Source organism: Gouania willdenowi, chromosome 7 (genome assembly GCF_900634775.1).
Source record: "Gouania willdenowi chromosome 7, fGouWil2.1, whole genome shotgun sequence".
Classification (NCBI taxonomy): domain Eukaryota; kingdom Metazoa; phylum Chordata; class Actinopteri; order Blenniiformes; family Gobiesocidae; genus Gouania; species Gouania willdenowi.
In genome coordinates this window covers 19,601,817-19,613,720 of record NC_041050.1, presented here as the reverse complement: position 1 = coordinate 19,613,720, position 11,904 = coordinate 19,601,817, and positions in this window count along the sequence as shown.

Sequence of the window (11,904 nt, the reverse complement as noted above, 5' to 3'; positions counted from 1 at the left end):
GTGCGTGTTAGTGAGCAGCTGAGGTAAACCCGCCTGTCATTGGATGGATCATAGACTGGCTTCCTTGCTGTGATTTGTTGCGACGTAATGGGGGGTTAGGCCGACATTAGTCGTGACTCATGTGATGCTGTGAAAAACGTGCAATGTAGGCAGTGTTTAATGAAATCACAACCACTTCCTTTGGATTTTTCTAGGATCAATTTTACAGAAACAATTATTTTCCCCCTCTCAGTGTTAGAATGAATTATATTTTGTTGGTTTTAACAGCAGCTATCAGTAAAAAAAAACCAAGCACAAAGTGTTTCAAAGCTCCTCCCCTCAGAACTTCTCTCAAGCAGTCTTTACTATGGAAACTAGTTATCCAGGAAACCAGGAAAGTGACATTTTGGGCAATCGTTTACCATTAGGCTTACCAACAGATAGCATGATGTGTTGTCATATCTTCAATGTCTTGAAAATATGTTCATATTTTGTTGTATATTCACAGGTGAGTTATAGATTGCGTTGATGCAATGCTTAATATGGATTAACAGTTTTATAAAAACTATGGAAAGAGAAAACATTCAAACAAGAATATAGTAACCATTCTATTATTTTATCTAACACAATAAGACTGGTTAAGATAAGATTAGATAAGACATGTACTTTGAATGTGCTGATTTCTGTTTTTGACCACCATGGCTCTAACTACAGCACATGTTCTGGGTGGAGTTTTCCTTTAGAATCCTAGTATTGTTTTAGAACATCTCTGGTTCTCTCTAGTGTTCAAAAGTAGCATTACAGAGTTTTTTTTTTTCAGTTTTTTGGGCCCGAGCGCCAGAAGTGGTGGTCTAGAAGCAGCCAGCAGTAAAACAGTGATGGATGGACATGGATCACAGTGAGAACTTTACATCAATACTTTCACAATTTTTACACATGGTAAGGACACATGAAATCTATGAATAAATAATAAAAGTGGGTTTCATGGTTACTTTTCTTACATTTTTTTTACTTCATGTAACAGGATAGATCTTTGATTTTGTTCAGGTGCTCTCACTCCAAGCTGGCACCTTAATAAGTGGTTTGCAACTGACGTCACATATCCCATGATCCTCTTCGATTCGCATGGATCTGCCATCTCTTATGTTTACAGCTGCATAACAACACATCTTCATTGGCGGATTCATGTGATTTTTCCCGAATATTCCACATAAAGCTAGGGATCGCGGTATGATAGAGGAGCGCGGTGGGGTTGAGCCCTACAGCAATTTGTTCAAATTTGAGGACGATGTAGGAATGTGGCCGAGTCTAAAATACACGGCCATCGTGAACTACTTGGTACTCGCTACAAGTTTTGTAACAAGGAGACAGATGAAGGCGTACAAAAGCTTCTCCTCATACAACTTTTTTGTGTTGGGATGGATGAGGAATAATGTTGTAAAAAAACAATGCAAAGGCAGAAACAAATGTACACACACACACACACACACACATACATATACTATATGCGGACATGCCTGGTAGTATGTGCTGGTGTTTAAATCTGTGAATGGGTTTGGTCCAGAATACATCAGTGAGATGTTAGTCAGGCAAATCGGTAATGGAGAAAACGAATAAAGGTGTTCGCTTTCCGTTTTTTGTTTTCTGTACCAAAGCAAAAGAGTTTGAATTTGAAAAACAAGGCGTTTTCCGTTTTTTCATTTTAGTTTTGGAAACAAATATCAAATGAGTGTTTTTTTTGTTTTTCGTGTTTTTGTTACATAATGAAAAAACGAATGAACGAATGATACACGGATTATCGAGCCTTCCGTGGTTGAGTGTCATGAGGCATCTACGTATATCATGTCTATGTTTGTGCTGCAAGAACCGGTGCAGTTTTCATAACAGATCCCGTGGGATTACCTTTCACTAATCAGATTGAACAATAATTTTGGTTATTTTACCATTTATAATATTATGTCATCGTAACTAACGTTACTTACATGTATAAGAGCAGGAACTGGTGCTATCTCTCATTCTCTTGTTGTTTTATTATTTTTAACATTTTGAAGGTTTCCCAGTGATACAGGCTGTCTTCAACTTCCCATGTCATCTCCAAAGAGGAGGTGTATTTTTACTCTACATGGTAACGGAGATATCAATGATTCGTTTTAAGAAACTGATTTAATTTATAATTTAGTTTGTTGCTATTTTGGGTTAGCGTTTTGTTTTCAGGATTAGAGCCATGGATGAGTCCTTACCCCTAGTGGTGGCTTTCCTTCACGTATTGTGAGTAATGTGCTGTGCCTCACGGGAGATCAGGTGTTATGAGTTTTGCCTCGTCTTTGTGACTTTGGGGTAAGTCCTGGATTTGGTCCTCAACATTTATTGATTTGTATAAGTTACTTTGCTGTTTTTATGTTTATTTTTCCTCTGTTTTGCGCAACAAAGGCCAACATAAGAACGTTTTAAAAACGTAAATGTGACGATTAAATAAAAACAAGGCTAAACCATTAGAATCTTGTCTCCTGCCCTTTGTGTGATCAAACATGTGTTTTTGCTGATCAGATGGGTGCTTCGTTTCTTTACAAAGGCGTGTTTGGAGAGACAATAAATCCTCATCTTGCCACATTCATAAGCCAATAAGTAAAATAAATGCTAATATATCACCAAAAGAAACAAGACAACTGTCTCCAGGTGAACTATAATGTACAAGTGGTATCTGATCAGAGGTGGAAAAAGTTCTGACCTTCATTAGTTGAGTGAAAACTACTCCAATACAAGTAAAAGTAACTCAGTTAAAATATTACTTAAGTAAAAGTACTGAAGGATTTGCTTCATAAAATGCTGTTCTAGAGCATAAGGACTTTTATGAAACATATTAATTTTCACCGGCACCACACAGACGCACATGGGAGACAGATGCCCCACTCCGCAACCACGCCTTTGAATGCGGCCTCGATGGGCACGGCAGGTGTGAGGGCCCGTTATCACTGCTTGCAGTTTTAATTTTTATTTGCATACGACATATGCCCCTAAATAAATGTATGTAGCCTTGATGCGTTGTTCCAGGCTAGATTTCCTAAGATGAGGTGACCACCCAAAGCAGAACAAACAAGAGAAAAGCTGTGCAAAAAGAAGAATGCTCTAGTTTTGAATGAAATATAATTTCAGCGATTTACACTTTGCATTAAGTTTTAAGAGATAAGATTTATTGAGAGATTGTATGTTGAAAATATAATCATTTAATTTGCTTTCAATTATCAGGTTTGATCATCTGTATCTGTATATTTGAAATGGCAATAGGCCTACCCCATTGTCCCACATTTTGGAAGTCAACACCTTCAATCTTTGGTTTAATGACATTTTTATTCAAATGAGCACAATTTCTCAGTGCTGCGAGCAGAACATGGTTTTTTAGCTTGTTAATCACTGAGACTAATATAGCCAGTGTGTTGCTGGATTATCAGCATGCAAAAAGTGAGCGTTTGCTACTTTCAAATACAATTGTGTACGCCCACATGCACCGCTTTTAGAGATTGATGGTATGTAAATCTACATTTCATTTTAGTGGAATAAATCACTCCCAAATGTATTAGTGTTCAATAAAAATTATGTCATAAAAATTTCAAGTATACATGGAATGATTTATTTACTTCACATTAACAGAGACAAGGCAATTATATACAAAGAGCCTCAATCAATGTGATTATAAAAATACTATTAAAATGTTAATATAAAAAAATTACCTTATTAACTTTGCTTCCTGTCTCAGACTTATCGTCACAATCTGGGGTTGTGCGTTGTGTTATGTTTATTATGTTTCCAGTATTTTTGTGAGTTGATTTAAATTTTGTCTGGTCAGGTTGTGAGTTCAAGTCCTGATATGGCTTTTTCAGTAAGGAGTTTGTTTTGAAGATGTTTTTGTTCTTTGTATCATTTTTTTTTTAGAACTTTGTGCTCAGTTTATTTTGCAATTTATTTATCTAAATTGTATTTTTTGAACATCCTCTTCTTGTGATTGGTTCCTTTGCTTTCTCCTACGCCTCACACTATTTAATAATTGGCGTATTTGTGCACAGAAGCTTTTGCAACCCTGTTTGAGACTGAAATTAGTGTGCAATATAATATCCAAAGATAATGATTTAAAAAACAAGAAAAAAAGATGTTGTTCAGATCATCTTTATTGATTTCACCTTGAAAACTCATTTGTTTGTGTTTTTTTTTTTTTTTTTTTTTTTTTTACAAAATTACACAATAACAGTATCACAAATTCAATCAATTCACCATTCACAGGAATTGTAATAAATACACATTTCTACCACGTACAAAAGAGAAACTCCAGTTTTAGTGTGGTCACAGTGGTATGAGTCACTGGGCTGTGATACAAAAATCCATTAGTCCTATGTTTCATGTGCCTTGGACCAAAAGACAAGAACAAATGTATTGTATGTAAATATTATTTGCCTAAAGCCTCTGTTTACTTGTAATAAACATTTTCAAAAAAGCATAGGGGAAAAAAAATGTGTGGTAAAAGAAAACTATTCACTTCAAATACTGGATTCTTTGAGGTATTTAAAGGGCTGATGGACTTTGGATTCTGGTTAAAAACCTTTAAATGAATTAACAAAAAAAGGACAACAATGTACAGTGAGGAACATACATATTTCAACACCCTACAATTTTGCAAGTTCTCCTACTTAGAATTTATGGAGGGACAGAATAAAAATAAATAAAAATCAGGAAATCATACTGTATGATTTTTTAAATAATTTATTTTCTTGCTGCACATACGTATTTGAACACCTGAGAAAATCATTGTTGACATTTGATACAGAAGCCTTTGTTTGCAATGACTGAGGTCAAACGTTTCCTGTCAACTCCTCCACACAGATCTTCTCTAGATCTGTCAGGTTTCGGGGCTGTCGCTGAGCTTCCTCCAAAGATTTTCTATTGGATTTAAGTCTGGAGACTGGCTAGGCCACTCCAGAACCCTGATATGCTTCTTACGGAGCCACTCCTTGGTTTACCTGCAGCTGTGTGCTGTGTGGTCATTGTCATGTTGGAAGACCCAGCCTCGACCCATCTTCAGTGCTCTGAGTGAGGGAAAGAGGTTGTTGCTCAAAATCTGGCAAAACATCCTCTCCTTAATACAGTGCAGTTGTCCTGTCGACTTTGCAGAAAAACACCACCAAAGTATGATGTTTCCACCCAAATGCTTCACAGTAGGTATGGTGTTCTTGGGATGGGACTCATCCTTTTTTTCCCCCAAACACGGCAAGTGGAGTTTAGACCAAAAAGTTATATTTTGGTCTCATCTGACCACATGACTTTCTCCCATGCCTTTTCTGTGCAATGCATGATTTTAACCCATGATGGCATAGTGTTCTACAGACAGTAACCTTTGAAACTGTGGTCCCAGCTCTTCAGGTCATCGACCAGCTGCTCCGTTGTAGTTCTGGGCTGATTCCTCACCTTTCTTATAATCAGTGATACCCCACAAGGTGAGATCTTGCAAGGAGCCCCAGTCTGAGGGAGACTGACAATCATTTTTAGTCTTTTCCATTTTCTAACGATTGCTCCAACAGTTGATCTATTTTCAACAAGCTGCTTGGCAATCGCTCCGTAGCGCTTTCCAGCCTTGTGGAGGTCAACAATTTTGTCTCAGGTGTCTTTGAATTCTGGCTACTTAGCTGAGCAGCAGCAAAAGAGCAGAGCTGAGCACACAGATGAAATTATTTACTAAACATGATTTTTTTTATTTGAGAACGGACACGATACGTCATTTCACAACAAACTATCATTTACCACCTGATTCTGGCTTTGAGGTAATCATCTACTTCTTTTTTCTTCACTGGCTCAACTGGAAAGCTAAGTAGCAAGCTAACTAGCTACAAATAGCAAGCTAACTAGCAGAAGAATGGCTTTTTCCACAACAAAATACAACAGCCAGTGCGAGGAATACAACATAGAGGGTAATAGACACTGTGGATATGGGAATGAAACAACTTTGCCGCTATTTCAAAACAGCAGAGAGGATAAAGCTAACTTGCTACCAAACGGTGCTGACAAAGCTGTCAGAGCTAAGGAGTATCTTGTTCCCATTGATAAGCCAACAGGTGCGAGTTCTCCATGGAATACTCTCAGAACTAAGCCTAAGAGAAAGTCATATCCGCTTCAAAGGCTAACGGGCCGAGCAAAGCCCTGATATCAGTAATGAGACGGACTGGCCTGCTCTCCCTTCCCAGACCGCAGCCTCGACTTCAACACTCTTGTCTGCCCAGACACAAAAGTGCACCACAAGACTTTATTTATTTAAATAAGTGCTGTACTTACAGGAGAGGTGGTAAAGTTGTTGCCATCTTTAAATCAATATTTCAGTGCAAAGAAATAACATTTGGTGATTTTATCTCCTTTGAATATATGTCGTTCTTACTGATGGGTGATTCAAGAGTTCCGTTTTAAGTCAATTATAGACCCCCAAGATATTCTGGAGAATTCATGGATGAGTTTGCTGAACTGCTGTCAGTTGTATGCACTGAATACAACTTTTTAATAATAACAGTTGACTTTAATATTCATGTAGACAATAACATGGACAATACTGCCAAAGAACTATATAGAATGAATGTAGTGTGTGTGTGAGTGAGTGTTGGTGGTGGTCAGACGGGCCGATGGCGCACTATGGCAGCCTCGCTTCTGTCAGTCTGCCCCAGGGCAGTTGTGGCTACAATAGTAGTTTACCACCACCAAGTGTGGAGTGAAAAAATAATTCCGTATTTCTGTAAATCAACTTAGTGTCCAAAAAAGCGCTGTATAAAATTGATGTATTATTATTATTATTATTATTATTATATGCTTTAATGGACACTTTTGGTCTTATACAACATGTGACTGGTCCGACATACACTCAAGGTTGCACTTTGGATCTGATTATATTTAAACGTGTTGATATCTCTGCTGTTGATGTAAGAGACTTAGATCTATCTGATCATTTCTGTGTCTTTTTTATTTTGAAGCTGTATCATCTGTTCCTCCTACTTCTGTGTGTTTTAAGAAAAGGTACATAAGTGATAACACATGAACAGTTTATGGAAGCCATAGCAATGACACCAACTTGAGTGCTGAGACAGTTGATAATCTCTTGGATGAGTCTACTACAAAAGTCTGTAATATCATAGATGTGGTGGCTCCAATCAAAACTAAGAGAAAAACAAACACACAGAAAACACTTTGGAGGAGGACTGAGAAAATGCAGAATTTGAAATTAATTAAAAGTTCACAACCCCCAGATCAGATAGCCCCTGAATTACTGTCAACTGGAAAATGCAATGTATTTGCTGTATATTTCAATGAAAAAATACAATCAATAAGGTCAAACATCAGAACAAACCAACAAAATAACAAAAAGCTTGAACAGCTTCAACCACTGAGGGATGAGTCAACTACAATGTTAGAGTTTATTACAGTGAACCCAAAAACAATAGAGGAAACTGTTCAGCAGTTGAATCAATCAAATTTCTTTAAAATTGTTGTAAAGTCAATTGTCACTGATTTGTGTCAGATAATTAACTGCTCATTCCAATCAGGCACCGTACCAAAATCCCTGAAAGAGGCTGCTGTGAAACCTCTGTTAAAAAAAGAGAACACTGGATGCCTCTATACTGGCTAACTATAGACCAATCAGCAACCTTCCATTCATGGCTAAGAATATTGAGAAGATGGTCTTCTAACCTTCAACAAAATATTTGATAAATTTCAGTCAAGTTTTCGTTGTCATCACAGCACAGAAACAGCTCAAAGTGATCAATGACAAAAGGTTGAACACTGATTCATGAAAAGTACATGTTCTCATTCTATTGGATCTCAGTGCTGCATTTGACACTGTGGACCCCACAATTTTGTTGCACAGATTGTAAACATGGGTTGGACTAAATGGAAAAGTAATGCAGTGGTTTAAGTCATACTTGGAGGAGCAAAGATGTTTTGTTAGCAATGGAAACTATGTCCTGTGGGGTTCCTCAGGGCTCTGTTCTTGGGCCCATTCTGTTCAGCCTTTATATGTTTTTTTTGTTGTTTTTTTACAGCATTGGTGGCTCACAATTGTTCTCGGAAGTGATCAGTATACTATTGTAGCCAATGGAGCTTGAGTGAATTAGAGGGTTTGTGATGCACTTTTGAACGGTAACACATTATTATTATTATCAGCGTATCTAAACCCATTAACGTGTGCATTAAGGCACGTTAGTAGATTATCCCCCACTAAACTAGTACATTTTTATTTTTTGTATTTTCATTTTTTGTTACTATTATTATATTTTACTTACTTTTACTACTACATTTTTGTCATTGTGAGGTACAATGCTGTTTTCATGTTGATGAGAAAAGAAAAAAATTCTGAATTCTTCTTAGAAAATTAAGGGATCAGATACACAGCGTTTACTTCACACAGTTTTATCTACCCACATAGGCGACATATCTTCTTTTTTTTTTTAATCAAACAATACGCTTTTCAATTGTGTTATTTGTGGAAAAAGTGCAGATGAAGTGTTTGAATATGATTGTCTCACAGATTTCTTTTATTGCTATAACCTGCTGACTTTGGCTAGCCATTTTTTTCTCCTCTGATTCGGTTGCTTAGCCATATATTTTCACTCCTTTTTTGGAGCGAGTGGAGCATCCCCATACAGCACAGCAAACTGCATGACAAGTTATTAATGTTTCTGACTTTGTTAGACATTTATTTAATTAATTTATCTTGGTACATAAGTGCATAGTAAAAAATCGAATGTGTATTTTTTATATATGTACGTTTTCAATGTGTCCTGTCTGGATGTGGTGTTTTTTAATGACCCCATTTTTAAAGAAAATTTAAAGCAATACAATACATATTAAAACATTTTTTAAACCAAATTAATGTTGGCCTTAACTATGTCAAAAAAGCTGGCAAGCTTACACTAATTATACGTTAGGAATAAAGCTATTCATGGAACTACATAAACATATATTGTATATACACATACATATGATGGTGTACTGTTTAAATATTGTCAATTAATGCAGTTATTGATGAAAAATTACCAAAAATCTCAGTTATGTCACTAGGAATCAATGGATTCGAATGGCCCGTCACTAACTTCCGGGAACAAATTCAGTCTTGCATGAATCAAGTGACGGTCAAGCATTTTGCACTTCCTTTGTCGCTACTCTCTCTATACGGCTCTGGATTTGCCCATGGTAGTAGTTGGAGTCTGACTGACTGTAGGGTGGACAGGTGTGTTCAACGAGCTCAAACTATTATTTACATTAATAAGTGGAATAAATGTGGACTTTTTAAACACAAAGTAACAGGTCTTTGAGAGCCAGAATTCTTGCTGATTGGCAAGTGTTCAAATACTTATGTGCTGCAATAAAATACAAATAAATTATTTAGAAATCATACAATGTGATTTCCTGATCTTTTTTTTTTTTTTAATTTTGTTTCTCACTGTGGAAAAGCACCTATGATGTAAATTTCAGACCCCTCTATAATTTCGGAGTGGGAGAACTTGCAAAATTGCAGGGTGTTTAAATACTTATGTTCCTCACTGTAAAAATTTATTTAGTTTTGAAACTCATTAGTAGTTCAAGAATTATGCTGATGGTGATAATGAGCCATTCACATGAGTCATTAATCATTAATATGCCTTGGATGGACGTAAACTGTCTTCCAAGAAAATGGAAAGCAGGTCCAGACTCTGTAAGAAACCATCACATACATTACATCAACATTAGCTCTAATTCAGTTGAGTCATTGTTGACAGTTTAATTGGATTTTAAGATTGACTTTTTGAATTCTCATTATTTTAAAAGAAATAATGAATGTTCAAAATGTATTGGAAGTGTGTCGTGTGGGTTTCAATTGTAAATACAACCCAAAGTCTTGATCCAAAGCTATTCAAATAAATAAATAAAATCCACAGATGTTTGTTTAACTTTTTCTTGTGCCATGTCACACTGTGCTTATGTGTTCAGTAAAACACAAAAAGTAAAAATAAAACAAACATGAAATCAAAATACAAAAAAAACAAAAGGTTAAAAACTAGACAAGAACATTGCATATTCACAGACCAACAGGCAGAGAGTTTAACAGCGTTGTCCAGGTAAACATATTCAAAGCCTTATTGTGAGCTTTTTAGCATCAAAGTTTGAGAAGAGCTAAGTCATACAATAATTCTTTGCTGGTTTAACATGAATAATAAGAACATTTTCCAGTGTTTTGTACAAAAAGTGGCTAAAAATTGAGATTTCACAATTTACGAGGAAGACGTTAAGTGAGTTGTATGAGGAAATTTAGTACATAATTCTGCAGTGTGAATATGAGACTGAACCAGTACTGATCAAGTATCTCGTCCATAGCAGTCAGTGAGGATGAACTACAACAGCCTCATTTTAGGACAAAGTTGTAACAGCACAAACATCCGAGGTAAAGTCATTATACTACAGAAAGAACACGATATGAACGAACAGTGTTTAAAGGGAGGTCTTTGAAATGTGTCATTGCTACTCGCTCCAACAAATTCAGGCACACCCTTTATCCTCTGTGGCCAAAGAGGAACCTTAAAATAGCTTATGTTTTGCAGGAATGTCAGTTATTATTTTTTTTGTTGATCTGTTAACCCTGTAAAGTTGTGATCCTGTGTCTCCTCCCTGAGTGCATCGGTCATTTAGAGGTACACTTGTTTCCCCAGACTGTAAATAAATATGAATGTTAGTGTAACTGGAGGCTATAAATATACTGTAGTGGTTAAATTACTGTACCACCATTACTCGGGGGAGTGTCAGTCTCTTTGTGTTAGCTCAGTGACGGGAACATGTCCAAGTACGTAGAGTGCCTTCACTGTCCTTTCCATATAGTAATAATCTGTGAGTGTGCTGCAGATGTTATCACAGTAATGTCACAGTGAGAAGGTCAGAGGCCGATTGCAACGTGCGCCGAATCAATGACTCTTATTTTCACAGAGAGCATGAATGCATGTGTATTGGTTTTGTGATAGATTTGCTTCCTCCTATGCCTTTCTTCTGCTGTGGGCTGGCACTGAGTCTAGAGTAAGGATCTATAGCCTGGATAAGTAGGTTAGGATGGATGGATGGATCATCTGTACACATATGCAAAAAAAAGAAAAAATACAGTCGTTCATGACTACACTTAAGAGTGTAACTCAGTCATTGTGCAATAGTTGAAAAAGAGGTATTTGTCTTTTATCAGTACAATAAACTGATCTATACAACATGAAACATTGCTGGATGCATCAACAAAATCTAAACATTTGTAACAATAAGGGACAGATTTACTAAAGGTTTGCGGCTGTAAAAACGTGCAAATGTCACTACACTCGCTGAGAAACAGTGCAAATTGCGTCAGTCAAGAATGCAACATATTGCGCACAATGCATTTAGCGCATTTGTCACTGATAAATATCTGGGGTGCAAAATATTGGGAGGAGGAAATACAAATATATTAATTCAGCACGTCCACTCACATTTATCAAACATGGAACTGTTTTTGCACATAAATTCAGTAGCTCCAAAGACAGGCGGTAACTCACAGCATTACGCACAATATGGCTACAGTAGACATTGCAAGAAGACACATAGGAAGTGAAAGAAAACTAAAAGAATGGATGTTCAGTGCTCCAGTTAACTGTTTCTAAACTTCAAAAAAATAATTAAAATAAAACTGGAGTTTATGTTAACAGGATGTTCCCAACCAAGAAAAATCCCCAGAAAAATTGCTACTTCGGACACCTCAGACCTCCTGGGCAAAGCCTGTTAGCTCATTCGCAAGTGCTGCAGAAGGCTTTCTTTGTTGCTGCAGTAACTCCGATCAATGATCAACTGATCAATAGCATGGTTTCTGGGCTTTGCTAAGGAGCCTGTTTTCCATGGGCAAATATGAGCAATGTG